A 12999-nucleotide genomic window follows, 5' to 3' on the forward strand; every position below is an offset into this window, starting at 1 on the left:
AGTGTATCTGTTTTCGAAAAAAATCAGTTTTCTTTTTGCTAGTGGCTTTACGTCGCTCCACACAGATAGATCTTATGGCGACAATAGGGTATTAAAAGCCTAGGAGTGGGAAGGAAGAGGCCGTGGCCTTAATTAAGGTACAGCCCCAGCATTTGCCTGGTATGAAAATGGGAAACCATGAAAAACCATCTACAGTGCTGCCGACAGTGGGATTCGAACCCACTATCTCCCGGATGCACGCTCACAGCCGCACGCCTCTAACCGCACGGCCAACTCGCCCGGTGCCATTATTCGTGTAAATTCGTTGCTCTTTTGTTAACAGGCCAGCTGAAGAATAAGCGCGCCGTGCTACAGTTGTGTTGTTTAGAGTAGTATGCGTACTCATCCATATTTGAGAACTACTGTGGGCTGTAGTTTGTTTATCGTCATCGAACTATATTTATATTCCGTGTTTCTATCTTTTCAACGCTGGGTAGGTTTAGTATTCATATTTCTTAGGTATAGATTCAATATTTTATTTTGCGTAGTCTCGGAATTCACATATCTTATTCTACAGTATCCCGTTTTTATTTACAGACAAATCTCTTTTAATATTTCATTATGAGACGTAGTGTGAGGGCCCCCTTATGTGCCGGCAATTGATGCTACATAATTGATTCAGGCTCCACCCGTAATTCTTCCTGTGCGACCTCCCTTTTGAGTGTACTACTATCCATTGTTTTCATTCCTCCCCTGAGGGGGGAGGCGGGCCTCCTAAAAGGTCACATCATCTCTCAGGCCAGAAGATGTGATACGGTGAAGGAAATATTCCGAGAAGGTGAGGGTTTTTTTTTTTTTTTTTTTTTGCTAGTTGCTTTACGTCGCACCTACACAGATAGGTCTTATGGCGACGAAATCAACTTAATTTAACCACTTAAATCCTTACTCATAAATCAGTACAAAGACCGGGTACTTTCGTTAATATAGAGTGAAAATCCACAGACTGTTCCCAGTTTCAAACGGGCCAGAAATGGGATTAATGAAGCCCCCATCTACCGACATGGAAAGGAACCTCGCCAGCTGACGAAGCCTATCGCACTCCTCTGGAGCAATGGTTAACGACTGACGGTGAAATGATACTGGCGAGTGTTTCGGGAATGAGAAATGACAGGGAAAACAACAATATCCGGAGAAAAACCTATTCTACTTCCACCTTGTCCAGCACAAATCTCGCATGGAGTGACCGGGATTTGAACTACGTAAGCCAGGGGTGAGAGGCCGGCTCGCTGCCTGAGCCACGGATGCTTTAGCTAATGTACAGTAAATGCAGAAAGTGAGGGCTGTTACTCATCGTTAGGTATCTTACGAGAGGGTCTCTAGAGTTGTGCTCATCACTTCCCTTTCGTTCTTCCCCAGTATTCGTTATCTAAACTGAGGCTGGTTCAATTGCCTGAACTACTCTGACCTAGAAATGTTTCACCACTCGAATTCTCCCACCCCCACCCCCACCCCCCAGCACTGCAGCCTTAATGCTTTGCTTTCTCTTCGCTCTTGACTGTGAATGATGTTAAGCCCATTGAGATCGCTCTGATAAGACTCCACTTAAGGGTGGGTTGGTCGGTCTGCACTTTGTACATGACTCGTTTGAAAGTCACTGAGCAATAAGCGATATAATCTCACTTCAGACACAAGAACACGAGAAAATTGGATGCATTAAGTTATCGAAAATGAAACTTTAAAACGAAACAGACTACGTGGGTGTTTATTGCATGAATCATCATTCAGCAGTAATCACCACTGATCTACATTTATGGCATTCTCCCTGGAGGAATTTCCTATCTGTTGTTTATCTAGTCTTTTCTTAAATAACAAAATTGCAAAGAATTTTGGTAACTTAATTGAGGTACAGTACCAGAATTTTCTTCCTCTTTATTTGTTTACCCTCCAGGGTCGGTTTTTCCCTCGGACTCAGCGAGGGATCCCACCTCTACCACCACAAGGGCAGTGTCCTGGAGCTTCAGACTCTGGGTAGGGGGATACAACTTGGGAGGATGACCAGTACTTCGCCCAGGCGGCCTCACATGCTATGCTGAACAGGGGCCTTGGGGGGATGGGAAGATTGGATGGGATGGACAAGGAAGAGGGAAAGAAGCGGCCATGGCCTTAAGTTAGGTACCATCCCGGCATTTGCCTGGAGGAGAAGAGGGAAACCACGGTAAACCACTTCCAGGATGGCTAAGGTGGGAATCGAACCCACCTCTATTCAGTTGACCTCCCAAGGCTGAGTGGACCCCGTTCCAGCCCTCGTACCACTTTTCAAATTTCGTGGCAGAGCCAGGAATCGAATCCGGGCCTCCGGTGGTGGCAGATAATCACACTAACCACTACACCACAGACGCGGTTGTCCCAGAATTTTCCTGGTGAAGCAATGGGAACGCCATATTCAGGGGTTTGACAGTAGACGTCGAACCCGTTATCTCATGAACGCAAGCTCACTGCTGCCTTACTAGAACCACGTAGCAAACTCGCTCCCTCATAATGATGCTTATAAACAGTTGAATTAAAGGGCCAAAATACATTCAGTAAGCTGCCTGGCCGAGGTAGTAAAGACGGGCTCGGTTCACGCGGAAGGACGTGGGTTCGATTCCCCGTCAGGAAGTCGAAAAATTTAAGGAGGGTGATTTATAGTCCCCGAGGTGCATATGACCCTGAGGTTCACTCATCCTACACCAAAAATGAGTACCAGGTTAATTCCTGGGGGGGGGGGAAGGCGGCTGACTACTCTACACCATCAAGTGCTGAGGTTGCGGATAGTTGAAGCCTTTACCTTCCACCACCCCAAGGCATTTCATGGCATGTACACAGATGGCTTTGCTTTATTTCTGTCTTATATATTTATTTAACATTTCTCTTACTTTAAGAGCCAGTATATGTAGTGTATTTTTCCCAAGTAAATTGTTTCACTACACCTTTTACATTTGGGAAAAATATAGTTTTCCACTTAGTGAAAAAGTGCTTATGCTTGTGTACTTATCGCTGTTTTGCTTATGAGCCCTAATATCGAAATGCCCTGTCTCCATGCTCGGCCTCCTGAGATATTTTTTTGGAATTTTCGATTTGTCTAGTGGACGTTAGGGTATCAATTTCCCTGGTTCCAAGGTTTTATTTTCTATGATACTTGGAACAACCTCGCTATTTCATTAATATCTTCTTGTGAGTCGGAGATATGCATTAATAAATGAAATAAAACAGATTTCCATACTTGGATCTTATCGTATATCGACTTCAGACACTTCGATATCGTCGCAACCTATATTACTTGAGCTGCCGTCGACGTTTGAGACGGCGCCATCATCGCCGTCAACTTCCATCGCTGGCACATTCGAAGAGGGCCCTGACTCGGTTGTCGCTTTGAGTTTCTGACACTCCAGAAGATTTCTCGATCGTTTTGTGGATGACTTTCTATAGGCTTCTTAGACTCAGAATTAAATGTTATTTTATGCTGTAACCAATTTCTGTAGGCGTTCACCGTCTGTGTTCTCCACAGAAATGTTCGTCAGCTGGGTGGCAGGGATGAGCAGCCGGGCGGGGAATATTACGTAACAAATAAATATGCAAAAATTTCAATTTAACAGTACTACCAGACAAGTAAACATTAATTATAAAATTTAACTATTTTAGTGTTATTATCACAAAAAAAAAAAGACATAACAGAGTATTTTGAACTCGTAGTGTCTACTGCTCGTTGATAATAATGTAACACCGGGCCTTACCACACGGTTGCTGTGGAGTGACATACGGGTTTGTGACGTCATGTGGAATCGAGTGCTCGCATGCGATTTCACGTTAATTCAGACACCTCTCGCGCGCTACACCACGTGACAGTCAAGCTAAACATTCAACCTACGATGTAATTGAGGCAATTATGCTGATAATAATGATTTATAATTTAAGTAAACAGTTTTACAGTGCATACATTTTGTCCGACTCGTTGGCTGAATAGTCGTCGTAGTGCCCTTCGGTTCAGAGGGTCCCAGGTTTGATTCCCGGCCGGGTCTGGGATTTTAATCCCTTCTGAATAATTCTTCTGACTCAGGGACTAGGTTTTTGTGTATGTCCCAACACTCTCCTCTTCATCTTCAGCCAATACACCACAGTAACAACCACCACGGAAACACCCAATAGTGATTACATCCCTCCATATAGGGTTGGTGTCAGGAAGGGTATCCAGTCGTAAAGCAGGGCCAAGTCCACAGGTGTGACGCACAGGTGTGGGAAAAAAGCTGTCGAAAAGAAGAAAGAAAAGAAAGACAGTATGTACATTTTTAATTTGGAGCACACTGATTCAAGTATGTATGAATATTTTAAGCCTAATATCATCATAGGCAATCGGTTGCGATCTGTCACCGATCCTATTAGTTTTTAACTGTGAAGGAATATATATAATACTGGCACTTATCCAGGTCATGTTAGCCGGGCGGCCTGTAAAAATCAGCAGGGCTGTGCGCCTATTACAAAAGTCTTAGGGAGAACACTGGACATTTTCCTAGAATTATTTTTTCCATGGATCTGGAATTAGCAACGTCAATTTCCGGACACCATCGTAACCTTGGTATTTCAATTTCTCGACACCACTGTAACCTTGGTATTTCAATTTCCCGACACCACTGTAACCTTGGTATTTCAATTTCCCGACACCACTGTAACCTTGGTATTTCAGTATTTCAGTATTTCAGTATTTCAGTTTCCCGACACCACTGTAACCTTGGTATTTCAATTTTCCGACACCACTGTAACCTGGGCATTTCAATTTCCCGACACCGCTGTAACCTGGGCATTTCAATTTCCCGACACCGCTGTAACGTGGGTACTTCAATTTCCCGACACCATTGAAACAATGGAATTTCAAACAAGTTACGGCATTGAATGCGAAAGGTACCTTTGCTCTGTAGCACCAGTTTATATACCTTGACATTTTCAGCATGAGTTCTGCCGTGGAAATTCATCATAATTGTACTAAGATAAAATGTCCCTCTGAGGAAAATTGAGTGAAATGCGTAAAAAGAACTCTTCTACTACTGTATATATTCCGTATTTCAAAAGTATTATTTATTGAGCAGCAAATCATTTTGTAGGATTACGCTGCTCCACATAGTCTGGGGATGTAGCAAGAAAAGAATAGAGATCGGAATCGTGGGTGGCTTAAGATATAATGTACCATGGGTTATTTTTAAAGTTTTGCAGGAATAAATGGTTAGGGAAAGAAAATTTCAAGGGATAGCTTCATAAATTAAGCAACCATTTACTCTACAGCTGGGATATATTTGACAAAATTTTGTAAAAATGAATTGTATCGTTCCAGAGATATAATTTGTTTTCCATCAACAATGTCTGAAAGTTGCTAATGTTATTGAATGCCTAGTTAAGGACACCTGGGCATTGAGATACCCTTTTTAACGTCCTCATTGGAATCCTTTACTTTCCGTTCCTTCAGGAGATCTATATTTTTTTTTTACATTTGGCTCTTACCTGATCATGTCCCTTGAATCGATTTGTGGGCCTGAGTGTAAAATTACTAGACTGGAATATCAGTCTTTTCGACCATCCCAGCGCAGTCTAGTAGATGAGAAAGATTACATATGGCATCAGATGGTAGAGAATGTGATAAGGCGGTCTTACTACACACAGACACAAGATATATGTGTTGATGATCCTGCTAGGGAATTCAAATTTCCACTTCTTCACAGTTTTTAATAATTCCAAAATGAAAATTCGTGCACTGTAGGGTAAGCATTTTCCAGAGGGCAAGCCTATATTGCCTTCCGATATAATCTCAGCGCGCTCTCTATATTTGACAGGGTACAAAGGTATCATCGTAGAAATTCACGTCGTAAATCAGTTATGATCTCCTGTCTACCAATTACTCATTTCGCTCCATGTTAATCAAGGGCTGTAATATTGCAAATATGAGCAGATATTCATTTTCCACATATTCATGAATGAACCCACCACAATTTGGCGAAAGGGCGAGCCTAACATTACATCAGAATGTATTAACACAGCGAAACTTAACGCAATTTGCGTATCATACATTTTAGTCCTAGGATGATGAGATTTGTCTGTTAATGACTGAAAATAATCATTAAACCTACCCTTCTTTTCCTACTTTGAGAGATCATTTTTTTTCTGGGGATGCCCCAACAGCAGTAGATACTTAGTTGCTGTAGGGCCTATCTATCCTTTAGTCCTGAAAATGGTTTTCCATTTTTTCAAATTTGCACACCACGCAAATGGATAGGGCTATACTTTAATTAAGGCAACGTCCCTTTCCTTTCCAATCCCAACCTTTCTCCATCTTTACTTCTTATTCTTATCCTTCTTCTTCATCTGTTTACCCTCCAGGGTCGGTTTTTCCCTCGGACTCTGCGAGAGATCCCACCTCTACCGCCTCAAGGCACTGTCCTGGAACTTCAGGCCCTAGGTCGGGGTATGCAACTGGGGAGAATGTCCAGTAACTCGCCCAGGCGGCCTCACGTGCTATGCTGAACAGGGGCCTTGGTGGGGGATGAGAAGATTGGAAGGGATAGACAAGGAAGAAGGAAGGAAGCAGCCGGGGCCTTAAGTTAGGTACCATCCCGTCATTTGCCTGGAGGAGAAGTGGGAAACCACGGAAAACCAGTTCCAGGATGGCTGAGGAGGGAATCGAACCCACCTCTACTCAGTTGACCTCCCGAGGCTGAGTGAACCCTGTTCCAACCCTCGTACCACTTTTCAAATTTCGTCGCAGAGCCGGGAATCGAACCCGGGCCTCCGGGGGTAGCAGTTAATCACACTAAACACTACAGCACAGAGGGGGACAACCACCTCCCTAGCTAATGCAAATTTGATCACAGTTGAGAAGACACATTCTTGCTTGGTGCAACATGTGTGCTGGAACCTGTCTGCAGGCTTCAGTGATGAGCCGCCGTAAATGGTTCGGGCTATCTGGCTCCTGGCTCTTTCTTTTAAATAACCCCAGATTAAAATTCTCGTGCAGTAAGCTCAAGTGACCTAGCCGGCCACGTGATAGGATCCCCTTGTCCCATCCATCGTCCAGGATTTGTCTTATCCAAGTGGTTCGGTACTGCCAATAACAAGTGTGGAGGAATTCCATCCTCAACCGTGGCATAACAGGCACATTCTCCAATAACAGCGGGAATTATTCACGAATAAACTGTGGATAGCGTCGTTCCGTGAGGTTTCCATCGAAGAAATATGGTCCAATTATCCTGTCACCTATTATCCTGCACCACACGTTGATGCCTGAAATCGAGATCCCCTTATCTAGTGAGGATTTCCAACCTCCAGTAATGGAAGTTGCGAGATTAACGGTTCCGTTGTTGTGAAATCTGGATTCGTCACTAAAGAGAATGTCCATTAAGAGATCCACGTCAATTTCAACTCTTTGCAATATCCATTGCGAAAATTCTATCAGTTCTTGAACGTCATCTCCGTGAAGTTCCTGGCGTGTTTGTTTATGGCAGGGGTGGAATTTATGGCGATGCAATATGCGCAGTACAGATTCATGACTGATATTTAGTTCACTTCCAATTGCCCGTGTGCTTGTATGCGAATTGTACGCAATTGCATTTTGAACAGCTTCTTCGTTATTTTCAGACGTCATTGGAGCAATGGGAGGAGGGGGGAGTAATGTATGAAATGACTACCGTGTTTGAACACGTCGTAATGTTCAGGAAATCGTTCTTGATACAAGCGTCTGGCTTCTCGTGAATTCTCCATTGCTTCCGCATAAAGTAATACAATATTCACATATTATACATAATATTTGCTTCTGAGCTAACAGTACAATAGGTGTTCGCAATTTGCTGCAAAGACTACGACATGCTCTGTCATGTGCCCTACGAGTCGAACGTGCGCGCGCAGTTGCTGGGTTGAATGGGTGTGTGCCATGATGTTGGCAATAAGAGCAGTGCGTTTCGTTCGTTGTAGGAAAAGAAAGCTCATGGCGCAACAGCTCCAAAGGGCTTTTGCCTTCCAAGCGGGGCCGCTGCTCAGCCCGAAGCCCTGCAGGTTATGAGGTGTCGTGTGGTCAGCATGACGAATCTTCTCGGCCATTATTCTTGGCTTTCTAGACCGAGAATTCGTTGTAGCCGTTTGCCATATGAAGGTCGCATGTATTTTTTTTTTAGTTCCGACAAATATGAGCGTAACCTAATTCAAGCAACTGCCACCAAAGTTCATATCATATTTCGAAAGAAAGCTCATAGTTGTCAACAGCAAGTTCTAACAGACTGAGCCTAATTCAAATAAAATCTCGACATTAAGAGCGGATGCAGTGTCGGTTTTGCTCCATAAGTGGCGACGGCTTGCCCATGGTCCGGCAGCTCTGTATCCCGTCCGACCAGCCAAGCGGAGGAGGGGTGGCCACGGCTCTAACAATACTCTACGCCTCTACATTCGGGAGACGGAGAGGTGATGGTCCCGACCGTCGGCTGTCCTGAGAATGGTTTTCCATTCTCCTGCATTAAGGCGAATTCTGGGGCAGTTCCTAATATAGGCCACGCCCGCACCTTCTCACCTTCTCCGAACATCTCCATCACCGTAACAAATCATCTCACCTGACTAGGAGGCTTGCCTGAAAACTATTTTAGTAGTAGTATTGGTAAATTTTGCGATAAAGCCATTTTTAACGTTAGGTAAGTTACATGTTACATTACGTCAACAACTCTTAAGGAATATTATCATTTAGACTTTCACGGCCCGTGTAACTATTCATGGGGTATATTTCTGGGCTTATGCCGTGTAATTAATTATAAAAACACACTCAACGTGTTTCGAAAGAAGAAAGGAAGAAAGGCAAGGTTCCTTTCGAAACGCGTAGAGTGTGTTTTTATAATTAATTACACGGCATAAGCCCAAAAATATACCTCATGAATAACTCTTAAGGAAACTGCGCGGATCGTGACTGAATTCTTGAGTGCAAGTCTGTTGCAGGAATTATACTCGCTCTTCGGGGAACTTCACCTCACATTCTACGAGGTGTAGTTGAAAATGTAGAAAGGAAAATACAACCAACCAACTTTCAGTGGGGCGACTCGGGATCAGGAAGAGCTTACGAGCAATCACAAGAAGCGAACCGAACTGACGGAGGGGTGAAAAGAACTTTACGTTCCGGAAGAAGAACTTAGTCTTCCGATCGTGGCCTGACTTAGACAGCGTGAGCACTGAACCGTGTGAGTGTAGGAATGCCACACTGTGACAGCAATCTATTGAAATCAGGTGTTCTTCTAGCCAATATGCGAGTTGGTGCTGTCCATGTTCCGACTAGCTGAAACGCCCCTTCACAATGGAAGGTTAATAATCGAGGAGTTCAAAAGACGTTAGTTCTATCATACGAAAATTACGGGGAAAGTGCATAAAACGTGTAATAAATGGCACAAGGAACGTACCACGATTGGGAATGCTACAAATTTTAAGGAACTATATCTTTCTTGGTGAAGCCTCCATGGCTCAGGCGGCAGCGCACCGGCCTCTCACCGCTGAATACCGTGGTTCAAATCCCGGTCACTCCATGTCAGATTTGTGCTGGACAAAGCGGAGGCGGCACAGGTTTTTCTGCGGGCCCTCCAGTTTTACCTGTCATCTTTCATTCCAGCCATACTCTCCATTAAAATTTCATTTGATCTGTCAGTCATTTATCATTGCCCCAGAGGAGTGCGACAGGCTTCGGCAGCCGGCACATTTCCCATCCTCGCCGCTGGATGGGGGGTTCATTCATTCCATTCCTGACCCGGTCAAATGACTGGAAACAGGCTGTGGTTGTAAATGTGCCTTGCAATTAACGACACATAACCTAGCAACCGTGCATGCTGTGATATGAAGTAATGGTGGATGGTCATGACTAGGGTCCGGATGTTTATGACCTTAAAATGTTAGAAATATGCACGCATTTATAACCTAAAATGTATTACAAGTCAGCCTCTGTGGTGTAGTGGTTAGTGTGATTCGCTGCCTCCCCCGGTGGCCCGGGTTCGATTCCCGGCTCCGCCACGAAATTTGAAAAGTGGTACGAGGGCTGGAACGGGGTCCACTCGGCCTCGGGAAGTCAACTGAGTAGACGTGGGTTCGATTACCACCTCAGCCATCCTGGATGTGGTTTTCTGTGGTTTCCCAGTTGTCCTCCAGGCAAATGCCGGGATGGTACCTAACTTAAGGCCACGGCCGCTTCCTTCCCACTTCCTTGTCTATCCCTTCCAATCTTCCCATCCCCCCACAAGGCCCCTGTTGAGCATAGCAGGTGAGGTCGCCTGGGTGAGGTACTGGTCATTCTCCCCAGTTGTATCCCCGACCCAGAGTCTGAAGCTCCAGGACACTGCCCTTGAGGCGGTAGAGGTGGGATCCCTCGCTGAGTCCGAGGGAAAAACCGACCCTGGAGGGTAAACAGATTACGATACGATACGATACGATGTATTAAAATATGACAATAAATATGACGTAAAAGGTTATTGGTCACAATTTCGAAATCTTAAAATCTTGCTGCTGTTTAAATTAACATTATTTTGAAATACACTTTTAAAATCTAGAACATTCAATAATCATAAATAAGTAAAAATATTAATTTTATTATTGTATTGCAAATTTGGAATTGCATATTTGAAATACGTCACATCATTAGAGTTCAATTGAGGCTCACTTTTGCGTCTCTTTCTGTACAGCCTACCCTCCTAATTCACATAAATATATATTTCTAAGAAAGATAATTGCATGAAATTACAGACAACAATTAAGAGATGTGAAAAATCCGTCTTTGAAACGACTGCAAGCATGTATGGAAAATGGAATAAAAATATGACAAAACTCGGAAAATACACGAGGAAATATGACCATAACATGCAAAATCACTGGAAAATGACAAAAAAACGTTAAAAGAGCCAAAATATGACTTTGTATTACCTGTGAAATTTGCATATTTAGTCATTATAGGAAACAATGACACGGATCCGTGGCCTGTGCAGCTCTCAAGGTACTGTTGCTAGGTAACATCACGTTACACAATTTTTACATGACACTACTGTATTTCCGTACACAACTTTTCGGACGACCCCCAGATCTAAGACAAATTTATGTCGAAGTACACTACCTCTAGCACCAAAGGTGAATGTTGCACCATTTACAGTTGGGAGTGTTGACATATATAACAAAATATGTTCATGCATAACAGGTCATTGAGAGACGAGGAAAAGGAGTTCATGAAGAAACTGATAACTTTGTGTGAGCCGCACTCCTTCCACCGTTCTAGATGGAAAGGGAAGCTTGAGAAAACCACAGATATGAATCCTCTTGCAATTTCGCGAGAGAGTGGTCGTAACACTGGATTGCCTATTCGTATTAACTTTCAAAGTCCGCATTAGCATTAGAGACACATAAAATTTTATATCTCTGAATCACCTAACAGCAGCACATTAACTTCATGCTTCGTGGCTTGACTGTATTCTTGGCTTTTTCATAAATAAGACCTTCCCCGCACCATATTTATTGCTCGGCTTTATATTTTATCTGTGCGTAAAGGAGTTAGCTATAATATTTTGTTTACTACATCGTAACCGTTCCACTAGTAGCTTGTAGGAAGCGCGGAGTATCTATCATTCCCAGTGGTTGTGAAGTACAATGGATATAGCTTGAGAAATTGCTTGATCTCTTGTGCTGCAATTATTGGTATTAGGAGCTACGTTATTATAAACAATTAAGCGTGTAATATTGAGATACTCGATATCGCGATCATGGCCACGTAATCTTGAGTTCCACGTGAAATCCGTGCCGAGAGGAAATAAAATGTAATTTCACAAGCATTGGTCGAAAACCACAGCAATCTCATTGATAAGTCAGGAGCTCGTCTATCATTATCATGTCATAATTTCTCCTTCTGTATTCTGCTATTTTCTCCTATTGCTATTTTCTGATAGACACATTATGTTTGGAACTGTCTGTCAGCTGCAATATGTAACTTTGTCTCAGTCTCATTTATGACTTTGAGTGTATGGAAGCTGCTGCCGAAATATTTCCGCTGAGTAATGCCGGACTCCGGATTTTAAGGCACCGATAGGTTAGGATGCAAACTTGCTGGTAACCTGCGACTTCCACACATCTCGCAATGGATAGGGCATGTTTCTAGGGATTGCACTGAAGGCTTGTAGAGGTATGGTGGTTCTACAACAAATCGTTTCTTATAAATGCATATGTTGTCACTTTATTTCAGCCCTCGTAGGATTAAAACCAAACCAAACTCCATGGCGCAGCAGCCCTGAAGAACCATGGTCCACCAAGTGACCGCTGCACAGCTCGAAGGCCTGCAGAATATGAGGTGTCATGTGGTCGGCACGACGAATCCTCTCGGCCGTTATTCTTGGCTTTCTAGTTCGAGGCCGCCATTTCATCGTTGGATGGTTCCTCAATTATAATCACGTAGGCAAAATGGACCTCGAACAGGCCCTCAGATCCAGATAAAATCCCTGATGTGGCCGGGAATCGAACCTGGGGCCTCGGGGTAAGAGGCGGGCATGCGGAGCAAGCTCGTAGGAATAATAATAATAATAATAATAATAATAATAATAATAATAATAATAATAATAATAATAATAATAAACAAGATGACTGCTGCCCAGGCAGATGGCCACGTGCTTGACTTTTGCGACCTGACTCGGTGCCTCTCGTATCAGACATTTTTAACTTAAACTCCTTGTACTGACCGACTGACGGAAATCTAACCCACAGCCTTCAGGAAAAAAGGCCGGCACGCTATCGCTACACAACGACGCGACGCTTTGTGTTGTGAAAATGAGAAAACCACGGGGAACCATCTTCAGGTATGCCGACGGTAGGATTCGAACCCACTAACCCGAGTGTAGTCTCACAGCTTCGAGATTGAAACCGAACGGTTTTAAAATTCTAAATTCTAAATATCCTTGAGCCACCCATTCTAGGTTGCCTGACAAACGTGATCACTTAGTAATCAGTTGTTTC

This window comes from Anabrus simplex, chromosome 3 (assembly GCF_040414725.1).
Source record: "Anabrus simplex isolate iqAnaSimp1 chromosome 3, ASM4041472v1, whole genome shotgun sequence".
Taxonomy (NCBI): domain Eukaryota; kingdom Metazoa; phylum Arthropoda; class Insecta; order Orthoptera; family Tettigoniidae; genus Anabrus; species Anabrus simplex.